Genomic DNA, 19829 nt, shown 5'->3' on the forward strand with positions numbered 1-19829 from the left:
AGCTCGGAGAAACGTTTGCCTGTTTGGGGGGAGGTGTTGAATTGCGTACCACCGACTGAACAACCAAACAAAACTGAGCCATAAGCACTCCTATGACAGCGTTCACCTCACTGCTAATTCAATACAGAGACTTCAGGCTGTAACGTCCTCATCCCACTGAGCTCAAAGAACAGACATGTATAGGAGAAGACACTTTTCATACTTGTGAGAACGTCATAATATAAATTCTGTTCTGACTGAAATTGTGGTAGGAAGTTATAACATAGGCAACAGACACTCCCCACACATATATACACGCCACCCTCTTGTTCTTTATGTATGTATGTATGTATGTATGTATTTATTACATTTATATCCCACCTTTTTTCCTCCTTAAGGAAGCCAAGGCGGCATACATAGTCCTCCTTCTCCTCCATTTTATCCTCACAACAACAACCCTGTGAGGTGGGTTGGGCTGAGAGTCTGTGACTGGCCCAAAGTCACCCAGTGACCTTCCGTGGCCGAGTGGGGACTAGAACCCGGATCTCCCGACTCCCAGTTCAGCACTCTCGCCACTACACCACATGGGCTCTCTACTTGTATAAACTGTTCAAGTTCACCTAACAGGACGTTCATCTGCTGACCAATTTTGACTTTGGAGTAGGGATGTACAAAAGTTCCGCCACGGATCTCGGGGAGGCCGAATGCAAGCGCATTCGGCCCCCCGAAATCGGTAGCGGGACAGCCCCCCCCGCGCCCCGCCCCGGGGATGGGACTTGCCTTAGGCAGATCGTCCTGGTGGCAGTGGCTGCAGCGGCGGTGCGGCGGCGGCGGCTGCAGCGGCCGGTCTTCCGACCGGCTGCCACCGCTGCCATTTCCAAGTAAAAAAAAAAAAAATGTGATAGGCTTAGGGGTGGACGAAAGGCACTTACCTTTCGTCGAAGCTTGTTCATGGTGGGGGGGAGGCGCTTTGCGGCTCCCCCCACGAAGTTCAGGCCGGGGGGGGAGGCTTCCCGCCTCGCCCCGGCCGAAATTCAGGCCGGGGGGGAGGCTTCCTGCCTCGCCCGGCCGCGAACGCCATTGTGTTTTTTTTTAAAAAAAAAACGCCCCCGTGATAGGCTACATGACGATTAACGTAGCCTATCACGGGTGACTTAAAAAAAAAAAAAGAGCTTACGCTAAATGTTTACGTAGACTACGGCGAAAATAAGGGCAACGCAAATAGCGTTGCCCTTATTTTCGCTGTAGTCTACGTAAATCTTTACGTAGACTACAGCGACCAAATAAGAAAGGGGAATGGCAGCTCCCTATGGGGGCCGCCATTATCCGTACAAACTTTTTTTTTTTTTTAAAGTCACCTGTGATAGGTTATGTGACGATTGACGTAGCCTATCACAGCTGACTTTGCAAATCTAGCCATGATAGGCTACGTGAATCGTCACGTAGCCTATCAGGGGGCGTGTTTTTTTTTCTTTCATTGCAATGGCGGCGGCGGCAGCCGGTCAAAAGACCGGCTGCCGCTCCCGCCCCGCTCGAACACCCGCCGAACCGCCGGCCGGACCCGCCGCCGGGAGGGACATTCGGCGAAGATAAGTCCCGTCCCGGGGGGGGTGCGGGGGCGGGGGGGGGTCCGGAGGATTTCTCCCCGAAACATGTTCGGGGGGCCGAACACGTTGGCGCTCGGCCCCCCGAAGTTTCGGGGAGAAATTCTCCGCCATCCCTAGATAGGCTACATAAAGATTTACGTAGCCTATCACGGCTAAATTTTAAAAAACACCGTGATAAGCTACATAAATCTTTACGTAGCCTATCACGGCTGACTAAAAAAACAACAACGCGCGTACACAAATGGTACATAACATAAACATAAACATTTACGTAGACTACGGCGAAAATAAGGGGAACTCAAACAGGGTAGCGTCTACGCTATTTGCGTTCCCCTTATTTTTGCCGTAGTCTACGTAAATGTTTACGTAGACTAAGACGTGCCAAAATAAGGAATGCAAATGGCGGCGCCCATGGGTGCCGCCATTTGCGTACGCGCGTGTGTGTGTTTTTTAATCTGCCGTGATAGGCTACGTAAACATTTTTTGTAAACATCACGTAGCCTATCAAGGCTGACTGCAGGGGCGCAAACGGCGGCAGCTATGGCCGGTGGCTATGCAGAATCCCTGCAGAGCGGCTTCGGCTGGCCAGAATTTGGGGGGGGAGGGACGGATAATCAGCATAATCCGTGAACAGGTAAGTGACTTTCGTACATCCCTACTTTGGAGTCTTCTTCAGGGGCTGCTCACAGTTCAGCCAGCATCTCCACAAAGCAAGAGGGGAATCAAAGTTTGCATCCCATCTAAGGTATTCATACATGCAAAACGTACAAGGGGAAAAATACACACACAATGGAGCCTACAGCATACAGTCATTTGGGCAAGGGTGATTGAGCATATGAAGCTGCATTATGCTAGTCCAGTTCCATTGTTCCTCCACAAATACTCAAAGAAATATATATATATATATATATATATATATATATATATACCCACTTTCTCCAACAATACTCCAGAATGGTGCTCTATCAGGGGCATTATAGGAGAAACAAAATGGTGGCTGGTGAGAAAACAGGAGAAAAAAAAAGGAAGATGCACACCATTGGTGCTAATTATGACACATACATACCCTGAATAGCAACCTCTCTGGTGATGAATTTTGCAACCCCACCCCACCCCACCAAAAAAGCTTGGAGAAACATTTACCTGTTTGGGGGGTGTTGACTTGTGTAGCCCTGAGTGAAAAACAAAACAAAACTGAGCCATAAGCACTCCTATGAGAACTTTCAGCTCACCGCTAATTCTATGCAGAGAATTCAGGCTGTAACGTCCTCCTTCCATTGAGCTCAAAGAGCAGACACGTATAGGAGAAGACACCTTCATACTTGTGAGAACGTCCTAATGTAAACTTTGCTCTGACCGAAATTGTGGTAGGAAGTTATAACATAGGCAACAGACACCCACCACACATATATACACACCACCCTCTTGTACTGTGAACTGTTCAAGATCAGCTAACAGAAGTCTTCAGGAGCTTCTCACAGGTCCGCGAGCATCTCCGTAAAGCTACAGCAACAAAGGACATGGCACTAAGCCATTCTGCAAATGAAGGCAATGAAGGACACTCACCCTCCACGAAGTTACAGAAACACTGCCTCAATTTAACAGCCTTCCATCACAATGACATTTATTTTATTTATTTATTTATTTATTTATTTATTTATTTCATTTCTATACCGCCCAATAGCCGAAGCTCTCTGGGCGGTTCACAAACCGAATCGACATACGCAAAGACACCATCCGTGCCATTAATTCGTCATAAACACAATACTCTGATTTATGCGCTTCTCACATATACTCGGAGCTCTCTATGTGATTCAGACAGTCAAGATGCTACATGTGCAGCCTGATCTGATGCATGTTCACTCAGAAGGAAGTCCTGCTGAGCTCAAGAGAACTTACTCCTGGGTAAGTGAGCATAGGATCGTAGCCTTAAATAATATCACATTCTGTTGTGAGTCACTTTAAAAGCCTGACAGAGCAATCCTATGTCCCTTAGACAGCGTCTGGGGTAGACAGGTTTTTTTCAGTTTCCCAGCTCTGAGCTCACAGAAAGCGCCATGAGCCTGGAGCAAGGAAACGGCGCTCCCCTCCCCTTCCCCCTTGTAGCCGGCATGGAGAGAACCGCACCGGCTGCCTCCCCATGCCTCCATACTCTCTGTTACAAGCACAGAGTGGGCAAAAAAGGGGCGGGCCCGGGGATGGTGAGGGACCGCAGAAGCTGTTCGATGCAGCTTCCTATGCAGTCTCCAGCCCCATTCCCACCCCTTCCCCAAAGCCGCACTTAGACGCCTGAAATCAGGCGCCTAAGGTAAATTGCAGGGCAGCTGGCGCACGGAGGGACTCCTCTCTTCTGTGCCTCAGTGCCCTGCACTGGATAGGCTGTCACCTCTGACTTCCGAGGTGGTTGGAGGCGCCTGACTATCTCAGTAGGATTGCTCCCTACATCTGCAATCCTACGCGCACCACCCTCACTTGGAAGTCAGCTACGCTGAGCATAATGGGTCTTTCTTCTGAGTAAACATGCTTAGGTTCCAGTATCAGTTATCAACACATTCCTGAATGACGAGAAACAGAGACCTGTGGCTGTAAAGGTGGTTTGACTCACCTGTCTATATTATCATTCATGCTGCTGGGGGGGGGGGGCTGCTAAAAAGCAGCCTGGAAACGCTTTCAAAAGTCCATTGTGGCACCTTAAAGATCAACAGAGCAATCCTGCCGCAGACCGAAATGGGATCAAATTCCCTTCGGTCCGTGCCACGGAATCCTCTGCGGAACGGCTAGGGATGGCGGAGAATTCTGCCATGGATTCCAGTGAGGCCAAATGCACTGGCATTCGGCCCCCCGGAATCTGTGGCGGAACGGCCTCCTGCCCCCCCACCCGCCCCACGGAACCCCCCGGGATGAAGCTTACCTGCGGCGGATGTGGCGGCGGCTTTGGTGGCGGCGCGTCGGTGGTGTGGCAGCAGTGGCAGAAGGTGCGGTGGGGGTGGCAGAAGGTGCGGGGGTGGGGGCGGCGGCAGCGGAAGGTGCAGCAGCGGCAGAGGGGGCAGTGGCAGGGGCGGCAGCGGGGGCAGCAGGTGTGACGGCGGTGGGTGCGGGGCGGCAGGTGTGGGGGTGGCAGCGGCGGAAGGTGCAGCAGCGGCAGCAGGGGCAGCGGCAGGGGTGGGGGCGGCAGGTGCGACGGCGGTGGGGCTGGGGGTGGCAGGGGCAGCAGGGGCAGCAGGGGCGGGGGTGGTGGGGGCGGCTGGTCTCCTGGCCGGCTGTGGCTGGGCACAGTGAACGCAAATGGCGGTGGCTACAGCGGCCGCCATTTGCCTTCGCTATTTTTAGCTTTTCTCGCCTATGTAAATATTTACGTAGGCTAGAACGGTGAAAAATAATGAACGCAAATGTGGCAGCTGTAGCCACCACCATTTGCGTACGTGTTTTTTTTTACTTTGCCATGATAGGCTACGTAAAAATTTATGTAGCCTATCATGGTTAAGTACAGGGACGCAAATGGCGGTGGCTATGGCTGCCGCCATTTGCGTCCCTGCTGCCCAGTGGCCAGATATCCGGCAGAATCCCTGTGAAGCGGAGCCAGCCGGGCAGGATTCCGGGGGGAGGGACGGAGCGCCCCCCCCACCGCGAAGCAGATCCATGAAACGGTAAGTGACTTTCGTACATCCCTAGGAACGGCACCACGAGGTCCAGAGGAGCCAGCCGTCATGCAGCTTTTTTTTTCATCATCCGCAAAGAGTCGCAGAATTATCGTAAATAAAAACGCAGTGTGGTATATTCCGATAATAAATACGTAAGTTTCAAAAAAAAAAATGAATTGTGCTCACCGCCTTGCTTGTGGGTGTTCTTTTTAAATTGAAATCTTCCGTCTCCATTTACTTTCAGCCAAAACACTTCCTCTTCCTTGGAGGGGGTTCCCAAAAGAAGGCTGTCCTAGGTGTGCCTGAGTGATGCACTGTTTGTTTAAAGCCACACTGTGTTAAAGAAAGAAAAAACCTTTTAAAATGACCATGCCGGTCTGGAGCCCTGCACGAGTATTATTCCCCCTGCTAAGCTTTCTATTTCCACATCCAGTGTTGTTGTCGACGTTGTGAGGCTAAAATGGAGAGGAGAACCGACTCTGTGCATGTCTACTCAGAAGTAAGTCTTATTGAGTTCAATGCGACTTGCTTGTACATGTGTCAGCACCCCACTTGCCCCCAGCTCAGCTTTGTATTTCCACATCCAGCTCATGATCAAAATTCCTGTTAGTTATCTCAAAAGACCCCTGGGTGAACGGGGTTTTTTTTCCCCAGGCAAACAGCTGGATTGGGGGAGAAGCTACCCCCCCCCACGCTCACACATAATGGAAGAATATAGTTCTTCATATTCCCTGGTATGTTTATTCCTCATTTTGTCCATTTCCTGAGCATGTGCAGAGTGTGCTTTTTATTCAAAGAAAGAGAAAGTTGCTGATCTTTCCCTTCATGCTGCATTTGTACGAGTGAGGAATTTGAAGAATATTTGAAGAACCAGGGAATATGAAGAACTATTTCATTAAGTGTATGTATGTGTGTGTGTGGGGGGGACCTTCTCCCCCAATCCAACTGTTCCCTGGAACCCCCCCCCCCCAATTCACCAAAGGGTCTTCTGAGATAACTAACAGGAGGTTTGATCATGAGCTGGATCTGGAAATACAAAGCTGAGCTGGGGGCAAGTGGGGTGCTGACATGTGTAGGAGTAAGTCGCATTGAACTCAGTAAGACTGACTTCTGAGTAGACATGCACAGAGTCGGTTCTCCTCTCCATTTTAGCCCCACAACGTCGACAACAACGCTGGATATGGAAATAGAAAGCTTAGCAGGGGGAATAATACTCGTGCAGGGCTCCAGACCGGCATGGTCATTTTAAAAGGTTTTTTCTTTCTTTAACACAGCGTTCCTTTAAACAAAGAGTGCATCCCTCAGGCACACCTAGGACAGCCTTGTTTTGGGAAGCCGCTAGGAGGAAGAAGTGTTTTGGCTGAAAGTAATTACTGCATCTCAGGGCAGGGTAAAAAATACGTAAATATATACCAAAAATGGTGATTCTTACAGAAGTTATGCAGCCTCACGGAGATGGCTGGGCACCGGAATTACAGTAGTCAGTACGGATTTATCTTCATAATCTTCGGAGCGAAAAGAAAAGAGAATTCTGGGGGCTTGTGAACAGCGGTACGGAGCACTGGCCGCAAACTGCGGAAGTCAAGCAGCACTGAAGGTACACAATTCGTACATCCCTAATTTGTATTGGAAGTGTAAGTGTGTCTGTATTTGTATAGGGAGTGTGAGTGTGTCTGTATTTATAGTGTGTAATAATGCAGTGTGTCTGTATTTGACCAGGGAGTGTGAGTGTGTCAGTATTTGCAATGTGTAATAATGCAGTGTGTCTGTATTTGTATAATACAGTGTGACTGTATTTGACCAGGGAGTGTGAGTGTGTCGGTATTTGCAGTGTGTAATAATGCAGTGTGTCTGTATTTGTACAGGGAGTGTGAATGTGTCTGTATTTACAGTGTGTAATACTGCAGTGTGTCTGTATTTGTATAATACAGTGTGTCTGTATTTGTGCAGGGAGTGTGAGTGTGTCAGTATTTACAGTGTGTAATAATGCAGTGTGTCTGTATTTATATAATACAGGACCACTTCCTTTTTGCCCTCTCCACATTCTGTTTCTGACAGCAGAGGACAGGGGAGAACCATGCCAGCTATGAGGGGGCAGGGGAGGGGGTGGGGGTTGCGGTTTCTGGGAACCAAGCTCAGAGCCAGGCTCTGACCTCGGTTTCCAGAAACTGAAAGATAGATGATAGATAGATAGATAGATAGATAGATAGATAGATAGATAGATAGATAGATAGATACAGATAGATAGGACAGATGATAGATAGATGATAGATTAGATAGATGGACAGAGAGAGAGAGGATAAAATGGAGAGGAGGAGGCTAATGTAAGCCACCTTGGGTTCCTTGCAAGGGGAAAAACGGAAAAACGGCGGGATAGGAATGCAATAAATAAATAAATAAATAAATAGCAGAAACTGAACCCTATTCATCACCATTTATTATCTGGATGAGTGGGTGGGAGGGCACCAATGAGTCAAGCACAAGATACTATACTGTGTTTTAATTATTTTAAGGACTGCTTCACACAGAGCTTTTAACCTGCGATGGAGATTGCTCCTTCATGGAAGTTTGTGGGCTCTTTACGTGACGCTGTGATCATTCAGGGCGTCTCCTGCACTAAATGCCCTTTGTTCCATTTTTTTAATAGATCTCAGAGAATGAGCTATCAAATTACCCCGCCGTGTATTTTGATCAAGTCACCTCCCTTGTGGACCGTGGGAATGCTGTAGACATCATATACCTCGACTTCAGCAAAGCTTTCGACAAAGTGCCCCGTGATATCCTGATGAGCAAACTAGCTCAAAGTGGGCTAGATGAAACAACGATCCGGTGGATCCACAGTTGGCTACAGAATCGGACTCAAAGAGTGCTTATCAATGGGACCTTCTCAAGCTGGGGAGAGGTAACGAGCGGGGTACCGCAGGGCTCAGTCCTGGGCCCGGTGCTCTTCAACATTTTTATCAATGACTTGGAGGAGGAAGCACGGGGAATGCTGATCAAATTTGCAGATGACACCAAATTGGGCGGGATAGCTAATACTTTGGAAGACAGAAACAAAATTCAAAGTGATCTGGATAGACTGGAGCGCTGGGCAGAAAACAACAGAATGACATTTAATAGGGAAAAATGCCAAGTTCTGCACCTAGGAAAAAGAAACCAAATGCACAGTTACAAGATGGGGGATACGTGGCTCAACAACACTACAAGCGAGAAGGATCTTGGAACTGTTGTCGATCACAAGCTGAATATGAGCCAACGATGAACGATGAAAGAGAACAGAAGACTCAGATGCGGGGAGAGGGAGGAAGGAAAGGAAGTGGTTGAAAAGGGGAGTTGTGATCCTGCACTTAAAACGGAAGCAGAAAGCCCCATTTTAAATGCAGGATTTTAGGCTGGTGTAGAAATACCAGTAGCCTTCATCAACCGTCCAGAGAGTTTCAGCTATGGGGCGGTATAGAAATAAATAAAAATAAAAATAAAATATTTAAATGTTAAACATTTAATGTTTAATGTTTAACATTCAAACAAACAAACAAATAAATAAATAATAGAATAAATATTCAAAACAGGAATTTAGGCTGTAATCCTCCAACGGTGTTCACTACTTACTAATTGCTCCAAAGAGGAAATGCATCACCAGAAAAAGAGGGCCAAAGAGGATACAGATATGTGTACAATAATTTAGATGTATAAACCCAAATTTAGGAATAGTTACTATAATTTAAATAGAAATCCTGTACATCTCATCATTTTGGGGAAGACTGTGACCAGGTGACCTGTGAATCTCCTCAGTCTGCTGTTTGGCTGCTAACTGTGGAAGGGTGAAGTCCAAGACCCCTGCTGCGGTCACTTCTTAGGTTTCTTTACCTTGAAACCAGACTTGGGCTGGGCAGCCCTTTGAGTGAAGGACACCTTCCACTAGCGGATGGTCCTCAGTGAAGTGGTGACCATAAATCCTATACCCACTTCCCTGGAAGTAAGCTCCATTAAATTCAATGAAACTTAAGTCTGAGGAGACAGGTTTGTGTTGCAAATCTAGCTAGAATGTGGCTTGTGTCTAGAATCTAGGGATGGCGGAGAATTTCTCCCCGAAACTTCGGGGGGCTGAGCGCCAATGTGTTCGGCCCCCCGAACAAGTTTTGGGGAGAACTCCTCCGCACCCCCCTGCCTCCCGCACCCCCCCCGGGACGGGACTTACCTTCGCCGAATGTCCCTCCCGGCGGCGGGTCCGGCCGGCAGTTCGGCGGGTGTTCGAGTGGGGCGGGAGCGGCAGCCGGTCTTTCGACCGGCTGCCACCACCGCCATTCCAATAAAAGAAAAAAAAAACCGCCCCCGTGATAGGCTACGTGACGATTAACGTAGCCTATCACGGCTAGATTTGCAAAGTCAGCCGTGATAGGCTACGTAAATCGTCACGTAGCCTATCACGGGTGACTTAAAAAAAAAAAAAGCACGTACGGATAATGGCAGCCCCCATAGGGAGCCGCCATTCCCGTTCCTTATTTGGTCGCTGTAGTCTACGTAAAGATTTACGTAGACTATGGCGAAAATAAAGACAACGCTATTTGCGTTGCCCTTATTTTCACCATAGTCTACGTAAACATTTACGTAGACTACAGCGACTAAATAAGGAACGCGAATGGTGGCTCCCTATGGGGGCCACCATTAGCGTACGCACTTTTTTTTTTTAAGTCACCCGTGATAGGCTACGTGACGATTAACGTAGCCTATCACGGCTGACTTTGCAGATCTAGCCGTGATAGGCTACGTGAATCGTCACGTAGCCTATCACGGGGGCGGTTTTTTTAAAAAACAATAACAATGGAGTTCGCGGCCGGGTAAGGCGGGAAGCCTCCTCCCCGTTCTGAATTTCGGCCGGGCGAGGCGGGAAGCCTCCCCCCCCGGCCTGAACTTCGCAGGGGGAGCAGCGAAGCACCTCCCCCCCACCGCTAACAAGCTTCGACGAAAGGTAAGTGCCTTTCGTCCACCCCTACTAGAATCTATCTTTCATTTCCTTTATGCAGATATGGGTCACTTAAAAAAAACCCAAAGGTTGACATAAGGAACAAGCCAGTGATAATCAAATCAATAGCATTCATTCATTGTTGCGTGAAGTTCTTCTGCTTGTTCCCCACCACCAACTTTTCTTTTCTTTTCTTTTTACAACAGGCTGCTTTGTCAATAGATTCCTTAGGCATTGGGGATCTGATCTGATCTAATTACTGTTAACTACCTTTAATACCTATTATTTATTTATTTCTTCATTTCATTTCTATACCGCCCAATAGCCGAAGCTCTCTGGGCGGTTACCTAGCCAGGAAATGTCTGATCACTGTTTCTGTTCCTTTCCACCAAAGGCCTAACGAAACTCCTGTCACTGCCAAGGCTCAGCAGAGACAAGGCATATATTCTGCACAAATTTCAGCCATTAGGGTGGGGCCCAGCTCTGCTCTTTAAATCTCTCTCTCTCTCTCTGTCCGTCTGTCCATCCATCCATCCATCCATCCATCCATCCAATCTATCATCTATCTATCATCTGTCTCATCCATCCATCCATCCATCCATCCATCCATCCATCCAATCTATCATTTATCTTATCCATACATACATACATACATCCAATCTAGCACCTATCTATCATCTGTCTTATCCATCCATCCGTCCGTCCGTCCGTCCATCCGTCTGTCCGTCCATCCAATCTATCATCTATCTATCATCTGTCTTATCCATCCATCCATCCATCCATCCATCCATCCATCCATCCATCCATCCAATCTATCATCTATCTATCATCTGTCTTACCCTTCCTTCCTTCCTTCCTTCCTTCCTTCCTTCCTTCCTTCCTTCCAATCTATCATCTATCTATCATCTGTCTTATCCATCCATCGGTCCGTCCGTCCGTCCGTCCATCCACCCATCCCTCCATCTACCTCTGTTTAGGGATGGCGGAGAATTTCTCCCCGAATCTTCGGGGGGCTGAGTGCCAATGCATTTGGCCCCCCGAAATCGGCAGTGAAATTCTCCACCACCACCTTGCCCCGCCCCCCGGGATGGGACTTACCTTTGGCGAATGTCCCTCCCAGCGGCGGGTCCTGGCGGCGGTTCGTCAGCTTTTCGGCGGGGGCGGGGGCAGCAGCCGGTCTTCCGACCGGCTGCCGCTGCCGCCATTACACAGTGTAAAAAACAAAACAAAACCCCGTGATAGGCTACATAATGATTAACGTAGCCTATCACGGCTAGATTTCCAAAGTCAGCCGTGATAGGCTACGTAAATCATTACGTAGCCTATCACGGGTGACTTTGGAAAAAAAAAAGCGTATGCACTTTTTTTTTTTTTCAAAGTCACCCGTGATAGGCTACGTAACGATTTATGTAGCCTATCACGGCTGACTTTGGAAATCTAGCCATGATAGGCTACGTTAATCGTTACGTAGCCTATCACGGGGTTTTGTTTTGTTTTGTTTTTGTTTTACACTTTGTTTCATGGCCGGGGAGACAGGATGCTTCTCCCCAGCCTGAATTTCGGCCGGGCAAGGCGGGAAGCCTCCCCCCCAGCCTGAATTTCAGCTGGGTGAGGCGGGACACCTCCCCCCTCGCCTGAACTTCGGGGGGAGAAGCAAAGCGCCTCCCCCCCACCGTGAAGCACCCCTACAAAAAGGTAAGTGACTTTTGTACATCTCTACCTCTGTTCCCTTCCCTTGAGTGGTAGTCCCAGCTGGTTTGAGGGAAAATGAGTGAACCTTAGCAGGTATATCCCTCCCCTTCTCTATATGCGATTTGTACAGAAGCAGGAGGCTGTCACCAAGGCAATTAAGCCCAAGAGTTTGGAGTAGGGATGTACGAAAGGTACTTACCTTTCGCGGATTATGTTTATGGTTGGGGGGGGAGGTGTTCTGTCCCTCCCGCCGGAATCCTTGCTGGGGGGGAGGCGCTCCATTCCCCCCCCCCCGGAATCCTGGCCGGCCGGCTGTGCTCCGCAGCGATTCTGCAGAGCCACCGGCTGGCTCCGCCAGCAGCCGGACATCCGGCTGCTGGCCAGCAGGGATGCAAATGGTGGCGGCCGTAGCCGCCGCCGTTTGCGTCCCTGCAGTCAGCCGTGATAGGCTACGTAAATGTTTACCTAGCCTATCACAGCTGACTTTAAAAAAAACCAAAACTCACGTACGCAAATGGTGGCGGCCACAGCCGCCGCCATTTGCGTTCCTTATTTTGGCACGTCTTAGTCTACGTAAACATTTATGTAGACTAAGATGGTGAAAATAAGGGGAACGCAAATAGCGTAGCGTCTATGTAGCCGCCGCCATTTGCGTACGCGTGTTTTGTTTTGTTTTTTAAGTCAGCCGTGATAGGCTACGTAAACATTTACGTAGCCTATCACTTTTTTAAAAAAACCTAGCCATGATAGGCTACATAAATCTTTACGTAGCCTATCACTTTTTTTGGTTTTTTTTAAATTGGAAATGGCGGCAGCAGCAGCCGGTCGGAAGACCGGCCGCCGCCATCGCCGCCACTGCCACTGCCGAACCACCGTCAGACCCGCCACCGGACCCGCCGCCACCAGGAAGATCCGCCCAAGGTAAGTCTCATCTGGGGGGGGCAGGGGGCCAGCGGGCCGTTCCGCCACTGATTTCGAGGGGCCGAATGCACTGGCATTCGGCCTCCCCGAGATCCATGGCGGAATTTTCATACATCCCTACTTTGGAGGAACAAAATGAATGGTGTAGATGGAAGAGCAAACCCAGCAATGACATGGACTAAATGATGTCTCCCCTTTCTTCCCCGGTTCACCTTTTCTCATGCTGGGCAGCTGAAGGTTCTGCACCATTTTTTTTTAAAGTATCGAACTATATATTGTAGCTCAGAGGAGGAAAAGAAAAGTCTGTAAGCATTTTTAATAACCCGGCCTACCTTTTGTAGGCTGTTTTTCATTATGGTGTGAAAAACCATATGACATATTTCAAATTTGTCTTTAGGCCACTATGGTGTGGCCTAAAGACAAATTTGAAAAGTCACCAAGATATTTTTTTGAAGACGTTGCTTTGCAGACTAAGACTGTGCCTAGAACGTAGATCCCATTGTTCCCTTTAAGAACATAAGAGCCCTGCTAGATCAGACCAAGGTCCATCTAGTCCAGCAGTGGCCAACCAGCTGCCCACGGGAAACCCATAAGCAGGACACAAGTGGAACAACACCCTCCTGCCCATGTTCTCCAGCCACTGGTGTACATTAGCATACTCCCTCTGATACTGGAGGTAGTGCACAGCCATCAGGACTAGTAGCCATTGATAGCCTTCTGCTCCAGGAATTTGCCTAAGCCATCCAAATTGGTGGCCATCTCTATGTCTTGTGGTGGTAGCAAATTCCATAGTTTGACTCTGCGCTGTGTGAAGACGCCCTTCCTTTGATCTGTCCTGAATCTCCCACCCATTGGCTTCATGGGATGACCCCACTGGGATCTAGTATGGTGAGAGAGGGAGAAAAATGTCTCCCTACCCACATTCCCCACATTCTCCATGCATAACACTGTACACCTGCGTTTACTTATTATTTATTTACAATATTTATATACCGCTCCACATCAAAAGATTTCAGAGCGGTGAACAGCAAAGATGAAATAATGAAACACCATGTTAAAACAATTACAACATTTTAAAAAGAAACAAGTTCTGATAAGACCAAATTTAACGAATCATGTGTCGTGTTTAGATCAGTGTCATTGACACTGACTGGCAGTAGCACTCAAGGGTTCAAGCAGGACTCCTTCCCAACCCTATTTGGAGATGGCAGGGCCTGAACCTCCAAAGTAGCGTAGGAGGGGGGTGAAGGTCGGTTCTCAGAGAACCTACCTCGGAGCGCGGGTTCTGAGGTCAATTCCCAGGAACCGAGCTATCCTATGGCCATCTAGCTTCTGACTAGAGGCCATAGTATTGTGCCCTTAATCAAGGGAAGAAGAGTGTGTGCATTTCAAAGATCCACACAATTGGTGGATACATTTGGAAAAATATGCACATACACACACACGCACACACAGATTGTAATCTGATACAGACACAAGATGGAACTAGGGATGCTGGAGAAATTCGAGATGGAGTAAAATGAGTTTGGGTTTCTAAGAATCCAACCTGTGGAATCTGCTGTGGACCAGCGTCCTCAGGGCATGTGGAGTCCATGGACTTTCAGATTTATTTATTTTTTTTTACTTTCCCAAAATTTATGCATATTTATTTGTAGGAAAATATGCAAGTTTCTGTCGAGACTGGTAAATATACAAGAGGAAATGTTGAATGGAAGGGGGGATGGGGGGCAATACACTAAATGTTATGTACTAAGATAAATTATGGAAATTCTTGTGAACCTCCTTATGGAATTATTTGCATATTTTTCCACATAAGAGGCAGGGGGAATCGAATCTGTCTGTGAACAGACGCCGGAATGAACGAAACCACACAATCCACAAAACACACACAAGACAGGTTTCACAAAATCTGGACTCTCTAGATGGAACAACTTTCATGGTGGAATTTGGAGAACTTCCGCAAACTTGAGTTTTACTTGTGTATGCACATCCCTAGCTTGGGGGCACTCTGCTTCTTAAGTGTATGTCTGCCTCCCTGAGCCATACACCATGATTGGGTCTAGTCAGTGGATCCTGTATTCCTAATTTCCTAGTAGAAAAGCAACAACAACAACAAGCTAGTTCCTGCAAGCCTGAAGTCTGACCACCCCTAGGGATGGCCATCGCAGGGAAATCTGGCCCTTTCTGGGCTCAATGGGTTTCCCCAGAGCCCCTGGTTCAGCTTGCATTTATGAGCCAAGCCATGGGCTTTTTCCTGTAATCTGGAAAATTTGTAGCCCCCCCCCATCACAATTTATGCAAATATCAGCTTCAATTTGCATAATTTGCACAAATTTTGCTTGCAAGTCAAATATTTTTGTGCACATTGTGGTCCCAATTTCCTTAATTTTGTGCAAATTGTGCCAGCTATTTGTGCAATTGCAGGCGCATTTTGTGCAAATTAAGAAACTTACAGCCGCAATTTGCACTAATTACAGAAATTGCTCCACAATTTGCATAAATGGTGATTTTAGAGAGAGAGAAAACAATGGAAATCCGCAAGCTGGCTGGACTCATATACATTGAGTCAGGCCAGCTCATGGGTTTGCGAGCCAGAGTCCAGGGGGTGAGATCCTGAAAGTTTGGCAAATTTCACCCCCTCCCAAGACGGATTCATCTGACATCTCTACCACCCCTGCCTTAAATGCCCATTCAATATGGAAAAAAAAAAAATCCACAGGTGAAGCTTTACATGGCATGGCATGGCATGGAGTGAAACATTGTCACATCATATTATCTGGCAGTCAAATGTCTATTAAAGGCACAGCTATAGGGTCTGTTTCAAAAGCCAATAACATTACTCTTCACGCTTGTTCCCTAATTTTGAAAGGATGAATTAGTGGCTGAAATGAGTTGAAAGAAAGAGCCAAGAATAGCTGGCAAGATAAACAGCTTTTCAATTAGGAGCCCACCCCATATTGACAGACAGTATTTTTCATATTGTGTGAGAAACTACATGCAAAAATATTACTTAAATATGATTTTTCATGCTGATTTCTATAAAATTCACAGATTAATGCAAAAATGGGATGAAATGAGTTTATGAATGAACACATGTGATACTGACACAGAGCAGAAATAGACTGCCATCCCTACCTGATTCACCCTTTGAAGGCATAAACTAAGAAGAGGTTGTCATCCCTTTATGACCGATCATGTTAGGAATCCTAAATGGATTTTCCATTTAGGATGTTCACCCTCTGCTCTCTTGCTCAGATCTTGCTGCATAATGAACACACAATTGTGCATGTGTAAATAAGAGATTATGGCTGCAGTCCTCTACACGCAGACCTGAGACCAAGTCCCTTTGACTTCAGTGGAGCTTACTTCCAAGTAGGTAGGTAGGTAGATAGGTAGGTAGATGATAGATAGATAGATAGATAGATAGATGGGATTGCACTGCATTTTTTTTTTCATGCTTCACCAGATTAATTTGTAAAGGAATTGTGAGTAGAGGAACCATAGCCCTTGACAAGCTGCAAAAGACTTGGTTGGTTTTGCTCTCCTGGCTTTGGTGATCAGTGTTGAAAGGACATCAACGATCAACGCAATTGCTCATGATTGCTGCTTAATTGCTCCTTGTTGGTGTTAGACATCTCCTGGTCTGATTGATCTTGCCCTGTTTTTGTCATTATGGTTGCAACTTCCCTATTATCTCCTTGTAAGTCAACCACAAGCTGACTTCAACAACTTGAATAATTTATATGGTCAGACAGCTAAATGGCTTAAAATAGGATTACGATTTCAAGTTAATAGCTTAACCCTCAAAGCCTCATCTAGTTCCTGGTCTTTAAATATATATTTATTGGAGGGGGGGACACACACACATTGTTTTCCATTGTTTCAACTGCTTGCATCAAAAACATTATCCCACCATCTCCTACCCCTAGTTAGGAAAATAAGAAGTGGTTTCATACATTGGTATTTGTATCATCTATGATAGCTGATGGCAGCTCCTCCAGGGGTCCAGACAAGGGTCTTATCCTGCCCTACCTGGAGATGCTGGGGACTGAACCTGGGACCATTTGCATAGAATCATAGAATCGTAGGGGTGGAAGGGGCCTGCAAGACCATCGAGTCCAACCCCCCGCTCAATGCAGGAAGCCTGATTCCCAGGCGGTCTCCCATCCAAGTGCTAACCAGGGCTGACCCTGCTTTGCTTCCGAGATCAGATGAGATTGGGGCTTGAATCATGGAATCGTAGGGTCAGAAAGGGCCTACAAGACACTCGAGCCCAACCCCTCGCTCAGTGCAGGAAGCCTGATTCCCAGGCGGTCTCCCATCCAAGTACAAACCAGGGCTGATCCTGCTTCGCTTCCAGGATCAGACAAGATCAGGTGCATACAGCCCTGCAAAGCACATGCTGTACTGCTGAGCTACTGCCCTTTCCTTGCTTGAACTGTTACAGTTAGGGCACAATCCTATCTGGACACCCGTGCATCCCTACTAGAATCCCTATGCATCCATTCCCAATGGCAAAGAGCACTCCCGAGCATGCTCAGGAACATCCATGCCTTAAACATGAGGCCTACGAGGCCTTCTCAAGATCTTAAACATCAGCCCTCTCCACTGCTGCCCTCCCCCTCCCACTCAGAGGTTGGCGAAAATTCCTCAGAAGACATTTTTCCAGGGAAATTTCCGAGAGTCTTTTTCTTACCCCGGTACTCACCCAGAAAAAGAAGCCCACTTGCAGAATGTTATCCAGCTATTCTCAACCATAGTATTATGGTGGCCACCATTCCCCAACCTCCAACCCCAATGCACTGGAGTGATAATGGGATACTGTGGAGGGTGCAACGTGTTGGCCAGGCTGCCAACACAATGGCTGCTGTTACAGCTGCTTGCAACAGCAGCAAAAAAAAAGGGGGGGGAGTGGAAAGCACTTCTGTTACCATACGGATTTTTTGTCCCTTGGTTGGTTGGTTGATTTGTTGCTTTGTTTTATTTGGTGTAGAGATATTGTGTGGGGCATGAGAAAGGGAAGCTTTGGGGCACAGGGGAGTTTAGGGGTAAGAGATGGTGCTTATAGGGGGTAACACTAATGTGTAATGGGGCAAGCAGGGGAGCAAAATCTACTGTATTAGAAGCTTGCTAGATGTCATATAGAAATTATCATAGAATCATAAAATAGTAGGGCTGGAAGGGGCCTATAAGACAACGGCGTCCAACCCCCTGCTCAATGCAGGAATCCCTGACAGGTGGCTGTCCAGCTTCACAGAATCATAGAATAGTGGGGTTGGAAGGGGCCTATAAGATAATCGTGTCCAACCCCCTGCTCCATGCAGGAATCCAAGTCAGAGCATCCCTGACAGGTGGCTTCCCATCTGTCAATTTTAATGCCTTCCCATCATGTTTCTTTAAATAGAACTTGTTATCTGAGAGGAACAGCTCTGCTACCTACAGGTTGTCATATAGGTCAGAGGGTCTTTTGACCTGTTCCTCCTGACACCTGGGAATGACAACTGGCCCTGCTTCCTCCTGAAGCTTTTTAAAAGGCCATACTGGTAGTCTAACTAGCAAGGTCAGGGGATGTTTCCCTTTAGAATCATAGAATCATAGAATAGTAGGGTTGGAAGGGGCCTACAAGACCATCGAGTCCAACCCCCTGCTCAGTGCAGGGATTCAAGTCAGAGCATCCCTGACAGGTGGCTGTCCAGCCTCATCTTGAATGCCTCCAGTGTGGGAGAGCCCACCACCTCCCTAGGTAACAGGTTCCATTGTCATATTGCTCTGACAGTCAGGACATTTTTCCTGATGTTCAGCCGGAATCTGGCTTCCTGTCACTTGAGCCCATTATTCCATGTCCTTCCCTCTGGGGTGATCGAGAAGAGATCCCGGCCTTCCTCTCTGTGACAATCTTTCAAGGACTTGAAGAGCGCTGTCATATCTCCCCTCAGTCTTCTCTTCTCAAGGCTAAACACGCCCAGTTCTTTCAGTCTCTCTTCATAGGGCTTTGTTTCCAGTCCCCTGATCATTTCCGTTGCCCTTATCTGAACCTTTTTCCAGTTTGTCTGCATCCATCTGCATGAACCAGACCACATGTTTTGCACTTGGCCAAAGTCTGTGATGTAGTTTTCCAACCATAAAATGCATACAGAAAGGTATACATTGTGGAAAATTGTGTACAAAAATGCATACATTGGGGAAAATAACAAAAAAAAACATATATGATGGACTTGGAAATGTATATTAAAGGAAACCACATGCAAAAATACATAACATGTTCATGAGCACAAACATGCACATGGATTTTTGTGTGTACTTTAAAACACGCACATGGGCACACACACACACACACACACACACTAGGGATGGCAGAGAATTCCGTCACGGACTCCACAGATTCTTTAGAATCTGCCCCCCCCCGGAGTCCATGGCAGAATGGACTGCTCCCCACCACCACCTCGCAAAGTCCCCACAGAATGGATCTTACCTGCCTCCAGCGGGTCTGGATCCGGCCGCTGCGGCCTGCTGCTCCACTGTGCGGCCGCGAATGGCATCCATAGGCTATATAAATAAAGGGGGGTCACAGATGGCATAGGGGACGCCATTTGCGTCGCTGCTTTAGCCATGATAGGCTACGTAAATATTTAAGTAGCCTATCATGGCTAAAGCAGTGACACAAACGGCATCCCCTATGCAGGACGCCATTTGCGTCCGCAGCAGCCCGGCAGCGGACAGAGGCCCCGCTGCGGATCGGCCCGGCTGGTGGCTCCATGGACTCGCCGTGGAGTGGAGCCAGCCGGACAGGATTCTGGGGGGGAGGAACGGATCGCCTCCCCCCCTGGCCAACCCCCGGTGAAAGAAAGGTAAGGGGGACTCGTACATCCCTAACACACACACAAACTGATGGGGGAATGGGGCAGAATGAACTCATGCTTGAAAAAATATGAATGTGTTAGAAAGTGAAACAGACAGACCTTTAGACTTTCCAACCCATGGTGTGCATGCGTGCGTGTGTTGTGGGGTGGGTTATCCAACTGACAT

At 47.7% G+C, this 19829-nt stretch overlaps 1 protein-coding gene across 2 annotated transcripts in view; it reads right to left on the reverse strand.

Moving 5' to 3' along the window:
* AUTS2 (activator of transcription and developmental regulator AUTS2) overlaps positions 1-19829 on the reverse strand; it is a 1269596-nt gene that overhangs the window by 793709 nt on the left and 456058 nt on the right. The window lies entirely within an intron of this gene.

This window comes from Heloderma suspectum, chromosome 16 (genome assembly GCF_057233095.1).
Source record: "Heloderma suspectum isolate Gila_16-S chromosome 16, 16-S_ref, whole genome shotgun sequence".
In the NCBI taxonomy this organism is placed as follows: Eukaryota; Metazoa; Chordata; class Lepidosauria; order Squamata; family Helodermatidae; genus Heloderma; species Heloderma suspectum.